This window comes from Ambystoma mexicanum, chromosome 2q (assembly GCF_040938575.1).
Source record: "Ambystoma mexicanum isolate Mex_15411 chromosome 2q, UKY_AmexF1_1, whole genome shotgun sequence".
Taxonomy (NCBI): domain Eukaryota; kingdom Metazoa; phylum Chordata; class Amphibia; order Caudata; family Ambystomatidae; genus Ambystoma; species Ambystoma mexicanum.
The window spans coordinates 126558872-126574914 of record NC_090924.1 but is presented as its reverse complement, the minus strand read 5'-3'; the positions used below and the strand labels follow the sequence as shown (position 1 = coordinate 126574914).

At 47.7% G+C, this 16043-nt stretch overlaps 16 non-coding genes across 16 annotated transcripts; all 16 read right to left on the bottom strand.

The window, feature by feature from the left end:
• Nucleotides 1–33: 33 nt before the first annotated feature.
• Nucleotides 34–105, bottom strand: TRNAP-UGG (transfer RNA proline (anticodon UGG)). The gene has a single exon. It is a non-coding gene; the product is annotated as a tRNA-Pro (tRNA).
• Nucleotides 106–1420: 1315 nt separating this feature from the next.
• TRNAV-CAC (transfer RNA valine (anticodon CAC)) lies at nucleotides 1421–1493 on the bottom strand. Its single transcript has one exon. It is a non-coding gene; the product is annotated as a tRNA-Val (tRNA).
• Nucleotides 1494–1913: 420 nt separating this feature from the next.
• Nucleotides 1914–1985, bottom strand: TRNAP-UGG (transfer RNA proline (anticodon UGG)). Its single transcript has one exon. It is a non-coding gene; the product is annotated as a tRNA-Pro (tRNA).
• A 1315-nt stretch (nucleotides 1986–3300) lies between these two features.
• On the bottom strand, nucleotides 3301–3373 carry TRNAV-CAC (transfer RNA valine (anticodon CAC)). The gene has a single exon. It is a non-coding gene; the product is annotated as a tRNA-Val (tRNA).
• Nucleotides 3374–3793: 420 nt separating this feature from the next.
• Nucleotides 3794–3865, bottom strand: TRNAP-UGG (transfer RNA proline (anticodon UGG)). Its single transcript has one exon. It is a non-coding gene; the product is annotated as a tRNA-Pro (tRNA).
• A 1315-nt stretch (nucleotides 3866–5180) lies between these two features.
• On the bottom strand, nucleotides 5181–5253 carry TRNAV-CAC (transfer RNA valine (anticodon CAC)). Its single transcript has one exon. It is a non-coding gene; the product is annotated as a tRNA-Val (tRNA).
• Nucleotides 5254–5673: 420 nt separating this feature from the next.
• TRNAP-UGG (transfer RNA proline (anticodon UGG)) lies at nucleotides 5674–5745 on the bottom strand. The gene has a single exon. It is a non-coding gene; the product is annotated as a tRNA-Pro (tRNA).
• Nucleotides 5746–7060: 1315 nt separating this feature from the next.
• Nucleotides 7061–7133, bottom strand: TRNAV-CAC (transfer RNA valine (anticodon CAC)). Its single transcript has one exon. It is a non-coding gene; the product is annotated as a tRNA-Val (tRNA).
• A 420-nt stretch (nucleotides 7134–7553) lies between these two features.
• TRNAP-UGG (transfer RNA proline (anticodon UGG)) lies at nucleotides 7554–7625 on the bottom strand. Its single transcript has one exon. It is a non-coding gene; the product is annotated as a tRNA-Pro (tRNA).
• Nucleotides 7626–8940: 1315 nt separating this feature from the next.
• On the bottom strand, nucleotides 8941–9013 carry TRNAV-CAC (transfer RNA valine (anticodon CAC)). Its single transcript has one exon. It is a non-coding gene; the product is annotated as a tRNA-Val (tRNA).
• A 420-nt stretch (nucleotides 9014–9433) lies between these two features.
• On the bottom strand, nucleotides 9434–9505 carry TRNAP-UGG (transfer RNA proline (anticodon UGG)). The gene has a single exon. It is a non-coding gene; the product is annotated as a tRNA-Pro (tRNA).
• Nucleotides 9506–10820: 1315 nt separating this feature from the next.
• TRNAV-CAC (transfer RNA valine (anticodon CAC)) lies at nucleotides 10821–10893 on the bottom strand. The gene has a single exon. It is a non-coding gene; the product is annotated as a tRNA-Val (tRNA).
• A 420-nt stretch (nucleotides 10894–11313) lies between these two features.
• TRNAP-UGG (transfer RNA proline (anticodon UGG)) lies at nucleotides 11314–11385 on the bottom strand. Its single transcript has one exon. It is a non-coding gene; the product is annotated as a tRNA-Pro (tRNA).
• Nucleotides 11386–12700: 1315 nt separating this feature from the next.
• On the bottom strand, nucleotides 12701–12773 carry TRNAV-CAC (transfer RNA valine (anticodon CAC)). The gene has a single exon. It is a non-coding gene; the product is annotated as a tRNA-Val (tRNA).
• Nucleotides 12774–13193: 420 nt separating this feature from the next.
• TRNAP-UGG (transfer RNA proline (anticodon UGG)) lies at nucleotides 13194–13265 on the bottom strand. The gene has a single exon. It is a non-coding gene; the product is annotated as a tRNA-Pro (tRNA).
• Nucleotides 13266–15073: 1808 nt separating this feature from the next.
• Nucleotides 15074–15145, bottom strand: TRNAP-UGG (transfer RNA proline (anticodon UGG)). The gene has a single exon. It is a non-coding gene; the product is annotated as a tRNA-Pro (tRNA).
• Nucleotides 15146–16043: the final 898 nt, after the last annotated feature.

Here is a 16043-nt window from a genome sequence, read left to right as displayed (position 1 = left end):
AAAAAAAAGGAGCTCAAGTTAACCACCTTGATTGGGCTCGTCCGGGATTTGAACCCGGGACCTCTCGCACCCAAAGCGAGAATCATACCCCTAGACCAACGAGCCACGGTCCTTTGAGCATTTGACGGAATTGTCCTCAGCGTTTGCACCCCCCTTAGGATTCGAGGCCAAGAATGCCTATTCCTGAAGTTTGTTCCTGCCGCTGAAAGCCTTGTCGGTGTATGAGCCAAATGAATGCCCCAGTCGGCACGCTCTGACTGTCTTCACAGGTCTCCTCCTCATCCCGAAGGTTGGTGGCCCATTGACATCAGGGTGGAAGGTGCTTGCGATACACTGTTCCTTCCTTCCTTCCTTCCTTCCTTTATTCCTCTTATGCTGTTTATGTAATAAGAGGGGACGATACACAGAAGAGAGAAAGTGGCCCAACACACTAGACTAGCAGTCTTCTGATCAATCTGCAGCTGGCAAGGTGGGGGAGAGCCTTTATTTTGCACCTGCTGGGATCTGCATTGGCAGAAGCTCTGAGGGCTGGGCCTTTCCTTTTGCCTGTAAAAACAAAAAGCAGCCCTCCTCCCTCCAGCCCTGAGAGCATGGGCGTGACACTGGAAAAAGCAGCATCTCCCCTTTGGTAAAGATGACCATTGCACAGCTGCTCACTCAGAGCTCGATTGTGCTCGATCAGGCGAGATATATTTAGGTCACCAGCAAAGTCTGTTCTCTTTTCTTGCGTAGGGTGAGCATTCACAGAGCCCAGCTTCGTTGACAAGAGTGCAAAAGGTGTATACTAAAAGCTTTCTGCTTTACTTGAGCGCCATGGCCGTTATTATATTTTGGCTGCTCCAAGCAATCTCTGTCCAGCCGATGCAAATTTCCAGCTCAAATTTTCCCAGCACTCAAAAAGTCCCTCCTCCCGCCAGCTCTGCTTTCAGGAAGTTCAGCAGAAGCAGTCCAACTTCTGTTCCCACTTCAGAGGAAAAGCTTTCTCGGGCCAGAGAAAGCCAGGGAATCACTGTACCGGCAAGTGCATTTCTTACAACTGGTAATCCCTCAGAACACAGAAATGAAGAAGCTGTATATGAAAATGTATTATTTCTTTGGTACACTAACCTATGTAACTAATATGGACCATTTCAGAGGACGGAGCGGACCCAACTGTGATCCCAGAGACCCAAATACCCAGCAGTAGGGAAAATAAATCCTCTCTGTGCTCTGCAACATTACATACACAAAATGCAAGCGCGTGCATTTTTTTATTGGCCCCATATACAGAATACATGTGAGGATGCTTGCCTTCCCAGTGTATTTCTCAAGCTCTTGAGAGCATATGCTATTTCCATGGGAACGCAAATAAGTTCATACTTTACATTTGTGTGTGACAAAAGGGGAAAAAAACTATTTTGTGTAAAATGCCAGCAGAGAGTGTTTCTGCCCGGTCTCGAACCGGGGACCTTTCGCGTGTGAGGCGAACGTGATAACCACTACACTACAGAAACAGCTGCTTGCTCACCTTTGTAGGGACTGGGAGAACAGGTGCAAAGGGCAGTGCAAGTGGACCTGCTTAAAGACTAATCAAATGCCTTGCGCCTGAAGCTCACACAATCCAGCCTAAAACATACGTCCTATCAAGCATGCGCACATATACAAGTATGCCAGCTGAGGGCCTATGCAGCGTACAGAGGGAAGGACATATTTCCACTTTGAGATCGGACGGCCAAAACTCACAAGCAAATCAAGGAATGTTACTGAGAGCTAACAGAGAACACAAAGTGCTTGTCGCAAGGACATGGCACGCAAAGAGGTTCAGGAAGTGAATTGTTCATCGACTACTGCTTACCGAGAAAACCAGAGAGTCTGTCCAATGAAAATAACATTGAAAAAACAAAAAAAAGGAGCTCAAGTTAACCACCTTGATTGGGCTCGTCCGGGATTTGAACCCGGGACCTCTCGCACCCAAAGCGAGAATCATACCCCTAGACCAACGAGCCACGGTCCTTTGAGCATTTGACGGAATTGTCCTCAGCGTTTGCACCCCCCTTAGGATTCGAGGCCAAGAATGCCTATTCCTGAAGTTTGTTCCTGCCGCTGAAAGCCTTGTCGGTGTATGAGCCAAATGAATGCCCCAGTCGGCACGCTCTGACTGTCTTCACAGGTCTCCTCCTCATCCCGAAGGTTGGTGGCCCATTGACATCAGGGTGGAAGGTGCTTGCGATACACTGTTCCTTCCTTCCTTCCTTCCTTCCTTTATTCCTCTTATGCTGTTTATGTAATAAGAGGGGACGATACACAGAAGAGAGAAAGTGGCCCAACACACTAGACTAGCAGTCTTCTGATCAATCTGCAGCTGGCAAGGTGGGGGAGAGCCTTTATTTTGCACCTGCTGGGATCTGCATTGGCAGAAGCTCTGAGGGCTGGGCCTTTCCTTTTGCCTGTAAAAACAAAAAGCAGCCCTCCTCCCTCCAGCCCTGAGAGCATGGGCGTGACACTGGAAAAAGCAGCATCTCCCCTTTGGTAAAGATGACCATTGCACAGCTGCTCACTCAGAGCTCGATTGTGCTCGATCAGGCGAGATATATTTAGGTCACCAGCAAAGTCTGTTCTCTTTTCTTGCGTAGGGTGAGCATTCACAGAGCCCAGCTTCGTTGACAAGAGTGCAAAAGGTGTATACTAAAAGCTTTCTGCTTTACTTGAGCGCCATGGCCGTTATTATATTTTGGCTGCTCCAAGCAATCTCTGTCCAGCCGATGCAAATTTCCAGCTCAAATTTTCCCAGCACTCAAAAAGTCCCTCCTCCCGCCAGCTCTGCTTTCAGGAAGTTCAGCAGAAGCAGTCCAACTTCTGTTCCCACTTCAGAGGAAAAGCTTTCTCGGGCCAGAGAAAGCCAGGGAATCACTGTACCGGCAAGTGCATTTCTTACAACTGGTAATCCCTCAGAACACAGAAATGAAGAAGCTGTATATGAAAATGTATTATTTCTTTGGTACACTAACCTATGTAACTAATATGGACCATTTCAGAGGACGGAGCGGACCCAACTGTGATCCCAGAGACCCAAATACCCAGCAGTAGGGAAAATAAATCCTCTCTGTGCTCTGCAACATTACATACACAAAATGCAAGCGCGTGCATTTTTTTATTGGCCCCATATACAGAATACATGTGAGGATGCTTGCCTTCCCAGTGTATTTCTCAAGCTCTTGAGAGCATATGCTATTTCCATGGGAACGCAAATAAGTTCATACTTTACATTTGTGTGTGACAAAAGGGGAAAAAAACTATTTTGTGTAAAATGCCAGCAGAGAGTGTTTCTGCCCGGTCTCGAACCGGGGACCTTTCGCGTGTGAGGCGAACGTGATAACCACTACACTACAGAAACAGCTGCTTGCTCACCTTTGTAGGGACTGGGAGAACAGGTGCAAAGGGCAGTGCAAGTGGACCTGCTTAAAGACTAATCAAATGCCTTGCGCCTGAAGCTCACACAATCCAGCCTAAAACATACGTCCTATCAAGCATGCGCACATATACAAGTATGCCAGCTGAGGGCCTATGCAGCGTACAGAGGGAAGGACATATTTCCACTTTGAGATCGGACGGCCAAAACTCACAAGCAAATCAAGGAATGTTACTGAGAGCTAACAGAGAACACAAAGTGCTTGTCGCAAGGACATGGCACGCAAAGAGGTTCAGGAAGTGAATTGTTCATCGACTACTGCTTACCGAGAAAACCAGAGAGTCTGTCCAATGAAAATAACATTGAAAAAACAAAAAAAAGGAGCTCAAGTTAACCACCTTGATTGGGCTCGTCCGGGATTTGAACCCGGGACCTCTCGCACCCAAAGCGAGAATCATACCCCTAGACCAACGAGCCACGGTCCTTTGAGCATTTGACGGAATTGTCCTCAGCGTTTGCACCCCCCTTAGGATTCGAGGCCAAGAATGCCTATTCCTGAAGTTTGTTCCTGCCGCTGAAAGCCTTGTCGGTGTATGAGCCAAATGAATGCCCCAGTCGGCACGCTCTGACTGTCTTCACAGGTCTCCTCCTCATCCCGAAGGTTGGTGGCCCATTGACATCAGGGTGGAAGGTGCTTGCAATACACTGTTCCTTCCTTCCTTCCTTCCTTCCTTTATTCCTCTTATGCTGTTTATGTAATAAGAGGGGACGATACACAGAAGAGAGAAAGTGGCCCAACACACTAGACTAGCAGTCTTCTGATCAATCTGCAGCTGGCAAGGTGGGGGAGAGCCTTTATTTTGCACCTGCTGGGATCTGCATTGGCAGAAGCTCTGAGGGCTGGGCCTTTCCTTTTGCCTGTAAAAACAAAAAGCAGCCCTCCTCCCTCCAGCCCTGAGAGCATGGGCGTGACACTGGAAAAAGCAGCATCTCCCCTTTGGTAAAGATGACCATTGCACAGCTGCTCACTCAGAGCTCGATCGTGCTCGATCAGGCGAGATATATTTAGGTCACCAGCAAAGTCTGTTCTCTTTTCTTGCGTAGGGTGAGCATTCACAGAGCCCAGCTTCGTTGACAAGAGTGCAAAAGGTGTATACTAAAAGCTTTCTGCTTTACTTGAGCGCCATGGCCGTTATTATATTTTGGCTGCTCCAAGCAATCTCTGTCCAGCCGATGCAAATTTCCAGCTCAAATTTTCCCAGCACTCAAAAAGTCCCTCCTCCCGCCAGCTCTGCTTTCAGGAAGTTCAGCAGAAGCAGTCCAACTTCTGTTCCCACTTCAGAGGAAAAGCTTTCTCGGGCCAGAGAAAGCCAGGGAATCACTGTACCGGCAAGTGCATTTCTTACAACTGGTAATCCCTCAGAACACAGAAATGAAGAAGCTGTATATGAAAATGTATTATTTCTTTGGTACACTAACCTATGTAACTAATATGGACCATTTCAGAGGACGGAGCGGACCCAACTGTGATCCCAGAGACCCAAATACCCAGCAGTAGGGAAAATAAATCCTCTCTGTGCTCTGCAACATTACATACACAAAATGCAAGCGCGTGCATTTTTTTATTGGCCCCATATACAGAATACATGTGAGGATGCTTGCCTTCCCAGTGTATTTCTCAAGCTCTTGAGAGCATATGCTATTTCCATGGGAACGCAAATAAGTTCATACTTTACATTTGTGTGTGACAAAAGGGGAAAAAAACTATTTTGTGTAAAATGCCAGCAGAGAGTGTTTCTGCCCGGTCTCGAACCGGGGACCTTTCGCGTGTGAGGCGAACGTGATAACCACTACACTACAGAAACAGCTGCTTGCTCACCTTTGTAGGGACTGGGAGAACAGGTGCAAAGGGCAGTGCAAGTGGACCTGCTTAAAGACTAATCAAATGCCTTGCGCCTGAAGCTCACACAATCCAGCCTAAAACATACGTCCTATCAAGCATGCGCACATATACAAGTATGCCAGCTGAGGGCCTATGCAGCGTACAGAGGGAAGGACATATTTCCACTTTGAGATCGGACGGCCAAAACTCACAAGCAAATCAAGGAATGTTACTGAGAGCTAACAGAGAACACAAAGTGCTTGTCGCAAGGACATGGCACGCAAAGAGGTTCAGGAAGTGAATTGTTCATCGACTACTGCTTACCGAGAAAACCAGAGAGTCTGTCCAATGAAAATAACATTGAAAAAACAAAAAAAAGGAGCTCAAGTTAACCACCTTGATTGGGCTCGTCCGGGATTTGAACCCGGGACCTCTCGCACCCAAAGCGAGAATCATACCCCTAGACCAACGAGCCACGGTCCTTTGAGCATTTGACGGAATTGTCCTCAGCGTTTGCACCCCCCTTAGGATTCGAGGCCAAGAATGCCTATTCCTGAAGTTTGTTCCTGCCGCTGAAAGCCTTGTCGGTGTATGAGCCAAATGAATGCCCCAGTCGGCACGCTCTGACTGTCTTCACAGGTCTCCTCCTCATCCCGAAGGTTGGTGGCCCATTGACATCAGGGTGGAAGGTGCTTGCGATACACTGTTCCTTCCTTCCTTCCTTCCTTCCTTTATTCCTCTTATGCTGTTTATGTAATAAGAGGGGACGATACACAGAAGAGAGAAAGTGGCCCAACACACTAGACTAGCAGTCTTCTGATCAATCTGCAGCTGGCAAGGTGGGGGAGAGCCTTTATTTTGCACCTGCTGGGATCTGCATTGGCAGAAGCTCTGAGGGCTGGGCCTTTCCTTTTGCCTGTAAAAACAAAAAGCAGCCCTCCTCCCTCCAGCCCTGAGAGCATGGGCGTGACACTGGAAAAAGCAGCATCTCCCCTTTGGTAAAGATGACCATTGCACAGCTGCTCACTCAGAGCTCGATCGTGCTCGATCAGGCGAGATATATTTAGGTCACCAGCAAAGTCTGTTCTCTTTTCTTGCGTAGGGTGAGCATTCACAGAGCCCAGCTTCGTTGACAAGAGTGCAAAAGGTGTATACTAAAAGCTTTCTGCTTTACTTGAGCGCCATGGCCGTTATTATATTTTGGCTGCTCCAAGCAATCTCTGTCCAGCCGATGCAAATTTCCAGCTCAAATTTTCCCAGCACTCAAAAAGTCACTCCTCCCGCCAGCTCTGCTTTCAGGAAGTTCAGCAGAAGCAGTCCAACTTCTGTTCCCACTTCAGAGGAAAAGCTTTCTCGGGCCAGAGAAAGCCAGGGAATCACTGTACCGGCAAGTGCATTTCTTACAACTGGTAATCCCTCAGAACACAGAAATGAAGAAGCTGTATATGAAAATGTATTATTTCTTTGGTACACTAACCTATGTAACTAATATGGACCATTTCAGAGGACGGAGCGGACCCAACTGTGATCCCAGAGACCCAAATACCCAGCAGTAGGGAAAATAAATCCTCTCTGTGCTCTGCAACATTACATACACAAAATGCAAGCGCGTGCATTTTTTTATTGGCCCCATATACAGAATACATGTGAGGATGCTTGCCTTCCCAGTGTATTTCTCAAGCTCTTGAGAGCATATGCTATTTCCATGGGAACGCAAATAAGTTCATACTTTACATTTGTGTGTGACAAAAGGGGAAAAAAACTATTTTGTGTAAAATGCCAGCAGAGAGTGTTTCTGCCCGGTCTCGAACCGGGGACCTTTCGCGTGTGAGGCGAACGTGATAACCACTACACTACAGAAACAGCTGCTTGCTCACCTTTGTAGGGACTGGGAGAACAGGTGCAAAGGGCAGTGCAAGTGGACCTGCTTAAAGACTAATCAAATGCCTTGCGCCTGAAGCTCACACAATCCAGCCTAAAACATACGTCCTATCAAGCATGCGCACATATACAAGTATGCCAGCTGAGGGCCTATGCAGCGTACAGAGGGAAGGACATATTTCCACTTTGAGATCGGACGGCCAAAACTCACAAGCAAATCAAGGAATGTTACTGAGAGCTAACAGAGAACACAAAGTGCTTGTCGCAAGGACATGGCACGCAAAGAGGTTCAGGAAGTGAATTGTTCATCGACTACTGCTTACCGAGAAAACCAGAGAGTCTGTCCAATGAAAATAACATTGAAAAAACAAAAAAAAGGAGCTCAAGTTAACCACCTTGATTGGGCTCGTCCGGGATTTGAACCCGGGACCTCTCGCACCCAAAGCGAGAATCATACCCCTAGACCAACGAGCCACGGTCCTTTGAGCATTTGACGGAATTGTCCTCAGCGTTTGCACCCCCCTTAGGATTCGAGGCCAAGAATGCCTATTCCTGAAGTTTGTTCCTGCCGCTGAAAGCCTTGTCGGTGTATGAGCCAAATGAATGCCCCAGTCGGCACGCTCTGACTGTCTTCACAGGTCTCCTCCTCATCCCGAAGGTTGGTGGCCCATTGACATCAGGGTGGAAGGTGCTTGCGATACACTGTTCCTTCCTTCCTTCCTTCCTTCCTTTATTCCTCTTATGCTGTTTATGTAATAAGAGGGGACGATACACAGAAGAGAGAAAGTGGCCCAACACACTAGACTAGCAGTCTTCTGATCAATCTGCAGCTGGCAAGGTGGGGGAGAGCCTTTATTTTGCACCTGCTGGGATCTGCATTGGCAGAAGCTCTGAGGGCTGGGCCTTTCCTTTTGCCTGTAAAAACAAAAAGCAGCCCTCCTCCCTCCAGCCCTGAGAGCATGGGCGTGACACTGGAAAAAGCAGCATCTCCCCTTTGGTAAAGATGACCATTGCACAGCTGCTCACTCAGAGCTCGATTGTGCTCGATCAGGCGAGATATATTTAGGTCACCAGCAAAGTCTGTTCTCTTTTCTTGCGTAGGGTGAGCATTCACAGAGCCCAGCTTCGTTGACAAGAGTGCAAAAGGTGTATACTAAAAGCTTTCTGCTTTACTTGAGCGCCATGGCCGTTATTATATTTTGGCTGCTCCAAGCAATCTCTGTCCAGCCGATGCAAATTTCCAGCTCAAATTTTCCCAGCACTCAAAAAGTCCCTCCTCCCGCCAGCTCTGCTTTCAGGAAGTTCAGCAGAAGCAGTCCAACTTCTGTTCCCACTTCAGAGGAAAAGCTTTCTCGGGCCAGAGAAAGCCAGGGAATCACTGTACCGGCAAGTGCATTTCTTACAACTGGTAATCCCTCAGAACACAGAAATGAAGAAGCTGTATATGAAAATGTATTATTTCTTTGGTACACTAACCTATGTAACTAATATGGACCATTTCAGAGGACGGAGCGGACCCAACTGTGATCCCAGAGACCCAAATACCCAGCAGTAGGGAAAATAAATCCTCTCTGTGCTCTGCAACATTACATACACAAAATGCAAGCGCGTGCATTTTTTTATTGGCCCCATATACAGAATACATGTGAGGATGCTTGCCTTCCCAGTGTATTTCTCAAGCTCTTGAGAGCATATGCTATTTCCATGGGAACGCAAATAAGTTCATACTTTACATTTGTGTGTGACAAAAGGGGAAAAAAACTATTTTGTGTAAAATGCCAGCAGAGAGTGTTTCTGCCCGGTCTCGAACCGGGGACCTTTCGCGTGTGAGGCGAACGTGATAACCACTACACTACAGAAACAGCTGCTTGCTCACCTTTGTAGGGACTGGGAGAACAGGTGCAAAGGGCAGTGCAAGTGGACCTGCTTAAAGACTAATCAAATGCCTTGCGCCTGAAGCTCACACAATCCAGCCTAAAACATACGTCCTATCAAGCATGCGCACATATACAAGTATGCCAGCTGAGGGCCTATGCAGCGTACAGAGGGAAGGACATATTTCCACTTTGAGATCGGACGGCCAAAACTCACAAGCAAATCAAGGAATGTTACTGAGAGCTAACAGAGAACACAAAGTGCTTGTCGCAAGGACATGGCACGCAAAGAGGTTCAGGAAGTGAATTGTTCATCGACTACTGCTTACCGAGAAAACCAGAGAGTCTGTCCAATGAAAATAACATTGAAAAAACAAAAAAAAGGAGCTCAAGTTAACCACCTTGATTGGGCTCGTCCGGGATTTGAACCCGGGACCTCTCGCACCCAAAGCGAGAATCATACCCCTAGACCAACGAGCCACGGTCCTTTGAGCATTTGACGGAATTGTCCTCAGCGTTTGCACCCCCCTTAGGATTCGAGGCCAAGAATGCCTATTCCTGAAGTTTGTTCCTGCCGCTGAAAGCCTTGTCGGTGTATGAGCCAAATGAATGCCCCAGTCGGCACGCTCTGACTGTCTTCACAGGTCTCCTCCTCATCCCGAAGGTTGGTGGCCCATTGACATCAGGGTGGAAGGTGCTTGCGATACACTGTTCCTTCCTTCCTTCCTTCCTTCCTTTATTCCTCTTATGCTGTTTATGTAATAAGAGGGGACGATACACAGAAGAGAGAAAGTGGCCCAACACACTAGACTAGCAGTCTTCTGATCAATCTGCAGCTGGCAAGGTGGGGGAGAGCCTTTATTTTGCACCTGCTGGGATCTGCATTGGCAGAAGCTCTGAGGGCTGGGCCTTTCCTTTTGCCTGTAAAAACAAAAAGCAGCCCTCCTCCCTCCAGCCCTGAGAGCATGGGCGTGACACTGGAAAAAGCAGCATCTCCCCTTTGGTAAAGATGACCATTGCACAGCTGCTCACTCAGAGCTCGATTGTGCTCGATCAGGCGAGATATATTTAGGTCACCAGCAAAGTCTGTTCTCTTTTCTTGCGTAGGGTGAGCATTCACAGAGCCCAGCTTCGTTGACAAGAGTGCAAAAGGTGTATACTAAAAGCTTTCTGCTTTACTTGAGCGCCATGGCCGTTATTATATTTTGGCTGCTCCAAGCAATCTCTGTCCAGCCGATGCAAATTTCCAGCTCAAATTTTCCCAGCACTCAAAAAGTCCCTCCTCCCGCCAGCTCTGCTTTCAGGAAGTTCAGCAGAAGCAGTCCAACTTCTGTTCCCACTTCAGAGGAAAAGCTTTCTCGGGCCAGAGAAAGCCAGGGAATCACTGTACCGGCAAGTGCATTTCTTACAACTGGTAATCCCTCAGAACACAGGAATGAAGAAGCTGTATATGAAAATGTATTATTTCTTTGGTACACTAACCTATGTAACTAATATGGACCATTTCAGAGGACGGAGCGGACCCAACTGTGATCCCAGAGACCCAAATACCCAGCAGTAGGGAAAATAAATCCTCTCTGTGCTCTGCAACATTACATACACAAAATGCAAGCGCGTGCATTTTTTTATTGGCCCCATATACAGAATACATGTGAGGATGCTTGCCTTCCCAGTGTATTTCTCAAGCTCTTGAGAGCATATGCTATTTCCATGGGAACGCAAATAAGTTCATACTTTACATTTGTGTGTGACAAAAGGGGAAAAAAACTATTTTGTGTAAAATGCCAGCAGAGAGTGTTTCTGCCCGGTCTCGAACCGGGGACCTTTCGCGTGTGAGGCGAACGTGATAACCACTACACTACAGAAACAGCTGCTTGCTCACCTTTGTAGGGACTGGGAGAACAGGTGCAAAGGGCAGTGCAAGTGGACCTGCTTAAAGACTAATCAAATGCCTTGCGCCTGAAGCTCACACAATCCAGCCTAAAACATACGTCCTATCAAGCATGCGCACATATACAAGTATGCCAGCTGAGGGCCTATGCAGCGTACAGAGGGAAGGACATATTTCCACTTTGAGATCGGACGGCCAAAACTCACAAGCAAATCAAGGAATGTTACTGAGAGCTAACAGAGAACACAAAGTGCTTGTCGCAAGGACATGGCACGCAAAGAGGTTCAGGAAGTGAATTGTTCATCGACTACTGCTTACCGAGAAAACCAGAGAGTCTGTCCAATGAAAATAACATTGAAAAAACAAAAAAAAGGAGCTCAAGTTAACCACCTTGATTGGGCTCGTCCGGGATTTGAACCCGGGACCTCTCGCACCCAAAGCGAGAATCATACCCCTAGACCAACGAGCCACGGTCCTTTGAGCATTTGACGGAATTGTCCTCAGCGTTTGCACCCCCCTTAGGATTCGAGGCCAAGAATGCCTATTCCTGAAGTTTGTTCCTGCCGCTGAAAGCCTTGTCGGTGTATGAGCCAAATGAATGCCCCAGTCGGCACGCTCTGACTGTCTTCACAGGTCTCCTCCTCATCCCGAAGGTTGGTGGCCCATTGACATCAGGGTGGAAGGTGCTTGCGATACACTGTTCCTTCCTTCCTTCCTTCCTTCCTTTATTCCTCTTATGCTGTTTATGTAATAAGAGGGGACGATACACAGAAGAGAGAAAGTGGCCCAACACACTAGACTAGCAGTCTTCTGATCAATCTGCAGCTGGCAAGGTGGGGGAGAGCCTTTATTTTGCACCTGCTGGGATCTGCATTGGCAGAAGCTCTGAGGGCTGGGCCTTTCCTTTTGCCTGTAAAAACAAAAAGCAGCCCTCCTCCCTCCAGCCCTGAGAGCATGGGCGTGACACTGGAAAAAGCAGCATCTCCCCTTTGGTAAAGATGACCATTGCACAGCTGCTCACTCAGAGCTCGATCGTGCTCGATCAGGCGAGATATATTTAGGTCACCAGCAAAGTCTGTTCTCTTTTCTTGCGTAGGGTGAGCATTCACAGAGCCCAGCTTCGTTGACAAGAGTGCAAAAGGTGTATACTAAAAGCTTTCTGCTTTACTTGAGCGCCATGGCCGTTATTATATTTTGGCTGCTCCAAGCAATCTCTGTCCAGCCGATGCAAATTTCCAGCTCAAATTTTCCCAGCACTCAAAAAGTCCCTCCTCCCGCCAGCTCTGCTTTCAGGAAGTTCAGCAGAAGCAGTCCAACGTCTGTTCCCACTTCAGAGGAAAAGCTTTCTCGGGCCAGAGAAAGCCAGGGAATCACTGTACCGGCAAGTGCATTTCTTACAACTGGTAATCCCTCAGAACACAGAAATGAAGAAGCTGTATATGAAAATGTATTATTTCTTTGGTACACTAACCTATGTAACTAATATGGACCATTTCAGAGGACGGAGCGGACCCAACTGTGATCCCAGAGACCCAAATACCCAGCAGTAGGGAAAATAAATCCTCTCTGTGCTCTGCAACATTACATACACAAAATGCAAGCGCGTGCATTTTTTTATTGGCCCCATATACAGAATACATGTGAGGATGCTTGCCTTCCCAGTGTATTTCTCAAGCTCTTGAGAGCATATGCTATTTCCATGGGAACGCAAATAAGTTCATACTTTACATTTGTGTGTGACAAAAGGGGAAAAAAACTATTTTGTGTAAAATGCCAGCAGAGAGTGTTTCTGCCCGGTCTCGAACCGGGGACCTTTCGCGTGTGAGGCGAACGTGATAACCACTACACTACAGAAACAGCTGCTTGCTCACCTTTGTAGGGACTGGGAGAACAGGTGCAAAGGGCAGTGCAAGTGGACCTGCTTAAAGACTAATCAAATGCCTTGCGCCTGAAGCTCACACAATCCAGCCTAAAACATACGTCCTATCAAGCATGCGCACATATACAAGTATGCCAGCTGAGGGCCTATGCAGCGTACAGAGGGAAGGACATATTTCCACTTTGAGATCGGACGGCCAAAACTCACAAGCAAATCAAGGAATGTTACTGAGAGCTAACAGAGAACACAAAGTGCTTGTCGCAAGGACATGGCACGCAAAGAGGTTCAGGAAGTGAATTGTTCATCGACTACTGCTTACCGAGAAAACCAGAGAGTCTGTCCAATGAAAATAACATTGAAAAAACAAAAAAAAGGAGCTCAAGTTAACCACCTTGATTGGGCTCGTCCGGGATTTGAACCCGGGACCTCTCGCACCCAAAGCGAGAATCATACCCCTAGACCAACGAGCCACGGTCCTTTGAGCATTTGACGGAATTGTCCTCAGCGTTTGCACCCCCCTTAGGATTCGAGGCCAAGAATGCCTATTCCTGAAGTTTGTTCCTGCCGCTGAAAGCCTTGTCGGTGTATGAGCCAAATGAATGCCCCAGTCGGCACGCTCTGACTGTCTTCACAGGTCTCCTCCTCATCCCGAAGGTTGGTGGCCCATTGACATCAGGGTGGAAGGTGCTTGCGATACACTGTTCCTTCCTTCCTTCCTTCCTTCCTTTATTCCTCTTATGCTGTTTATGTAATAAGAGGGGACGATACACAGAAGAGAGAAAGTGGCCCAACACACTAGACTAGCAGTCTTCTGATCAATCTGCAGCTGGCAAGGTGGGGGAGAGCCTTTATTTTGCACCTGCTGGGATCTGCATTGGCAGAAGCTCTGAGGGCTGGGCCTTTCCTTTTGCCTGTAAAAACAAAAAGCAGCCCTCCTCCCTCCAGCCCTGAGAGCATGGGCGTGACACTGGAAAAAGCAGCATCTCCCCTTTGGTAAAGATGACCATTGCACAGCTGCTCACTCAGAGCTCGATCGTGCTCGATCAGGCGAGATATATTTAGGTCACCAGCAAAGTCTGTTCTCTTTTCTTGCGTAGGGTGAGCATTCACAGAGCCCAGCTTCGTTGACAAGAGTGCAAAAGGTGTATACTAAAAGCTTTCTGCTTTACTTGAGCGCCATGGCCGTTATTATATTTTGGCTGCTCCAAGCAATCTCTGTCCAGCCGATGCAAATTTCCAGCTCAAATTTTCCCAGCACTCAAAAAGTCACTCCTCCCGCCAGCTCTGCTTTCAGGAAGTTCAGCAGAAGCAGTCCAACTTCTGTTCCCACTTCAGAGGAAAAGCTTTCTCGGGCCAGAGAAAGCCAGGGAATCACTGTACCGGCAAGTGCATTTCTTACAACTGGTAATCCCTCAGAACACAGAAATGAAGAAGCTGTATATGAAAATGTATTATTTCTTTGGTACACTAACCTATGTAACTAATATGGACCATTTCAGAGGACGGAGCGGACCCAACTGTGATCCCAGAGACCCAAATACCCAGCAGTAGGGAAAATAAATCCTCTCTGTGCTCTGCAACATTACATACACAAAATGCAAGCGCGTGCATTTTTTTATTGGCCCCATATACAGAATACATGTGAGGATGCTTGCCTTCCCAGTGTATTTCTCAAGCTCTTGAGAGCATATGCTATTTCCATGGGAACGCAAATAAGTTCATACTTTACATTTGTGTGTGACAAAAGGGGAAAAAAACTATTTTGTGTAAAATGCCAGCAGAGAGTGTTTCTGCCCGGTCTCGAACCGGGGACCTTTCGCGTGTGAGGGGAACGTGATAACCACTACACTACAGAAACAGCTGCTTGCTCACCTTTGTAGGGACTGGGAGAACAGGTGCAAAGGGCAGTGCAAGTGGACCTGCTTAAAGACTAATCAAATGCCTTGCGCCTGAAGCTCACACAATCCAGCCTAAAACATACGTCCTATCAAGCATGCGCACATATACAAGTATGCCAGCTGAGGGCCTATGCAGCGTACAGAGGGAAGGACATATTTCCACTTTGAGATCGGACGGCCAAAACTCACAAGCAAATCAAGGAATGTTACTGAGAGCTAACAGAGAACACAAAGTGCTTGTCGCAAGGACATGGCACGCAAAGAGGTTCAGGAAGTGAATTGTTCATCGACTACTGCTTACCGAGAAAACCAGAGAGTCTGTCCAATGAAAATAACATTGAAAAAACAAAAAAAAGGAGCTCAAGTTAACCACCTTGATTGGGCTCGTCCGGGATTTGAACCCGGGACCTCTCGCACCCAAAGCGAGAATCATACCCCTAGACCAACGAGCCACGGTCCTTTGAGCATTTGACGGAATTGTCCTCAGCGTTTGCACCCCCCTTAGGATTCGAGGCCAAGAATGCCTATTCCTGAAGTTTGTTCCTGCCGCTGAAAGCCTTGTCGGTGTATGAGCCAAATGAATGCCCCAGTCGGCACGCTCTGACTGTCTTCACAGGTCTCCTCCTCATCCCGAAGGTTGGTGGCCCATTGACATCAGGGTGGAAGGTGCTTGCGATACACTGTTCCTTCCTTCCTTCCTTCCTTCCTTTATTCCTCTTATGCTGTTTATGTAATAAGAGGGGACGATACACAGAAGAGAGAAAGTGGCCCAACACACTAGACTAGCAGTCTTCTGATCAATCTGCAGCTGGCAAGGTGGGGGAGAGCCTTTATTTTGCACCTGCTGGGATCTGCATTGGCAGAAGCTCTGAGGGCTGGGCCTTTCCTTTTGCCTGTAAAAACAAAAAGCAGCCCTCCTCCCTCCAGCCCTGAGAGCATGGGCGTGACACTGGAAAAAGCAGCATCTCCCCTTTGGTAAAGATGACCATTGCACAGCTGCTCACTCAGAGCTCGATCGTGCTCGATCAGGCTCGATCAGGCGAGATATATTTAGGTCACCAGCAAAGTCTGTTCTCTTTTCTTGCGTAGGGTGAGCATTCACAGAGCCCAGCTTCGTTGACAAGAGTGCAAAAGGTGTATACTAAAAGCTTTCTGCTTTACTTGAGCGCCATGGCCGTTATTATATTTTGGCTGCTCCAAGCAATCTCTGTCCAGCCGATGCAAATTTCCAGCTCAAATTTTCCCAGCACTCAAAAAGTCCCTCCTCCCGCCAGCTCTGCTTTCAGGAAGTTCAGCAGAAGCAGTCCAACTTCTGTTCCCACTTCAGAGGAAAAGCTTTCTCGGGCCAGA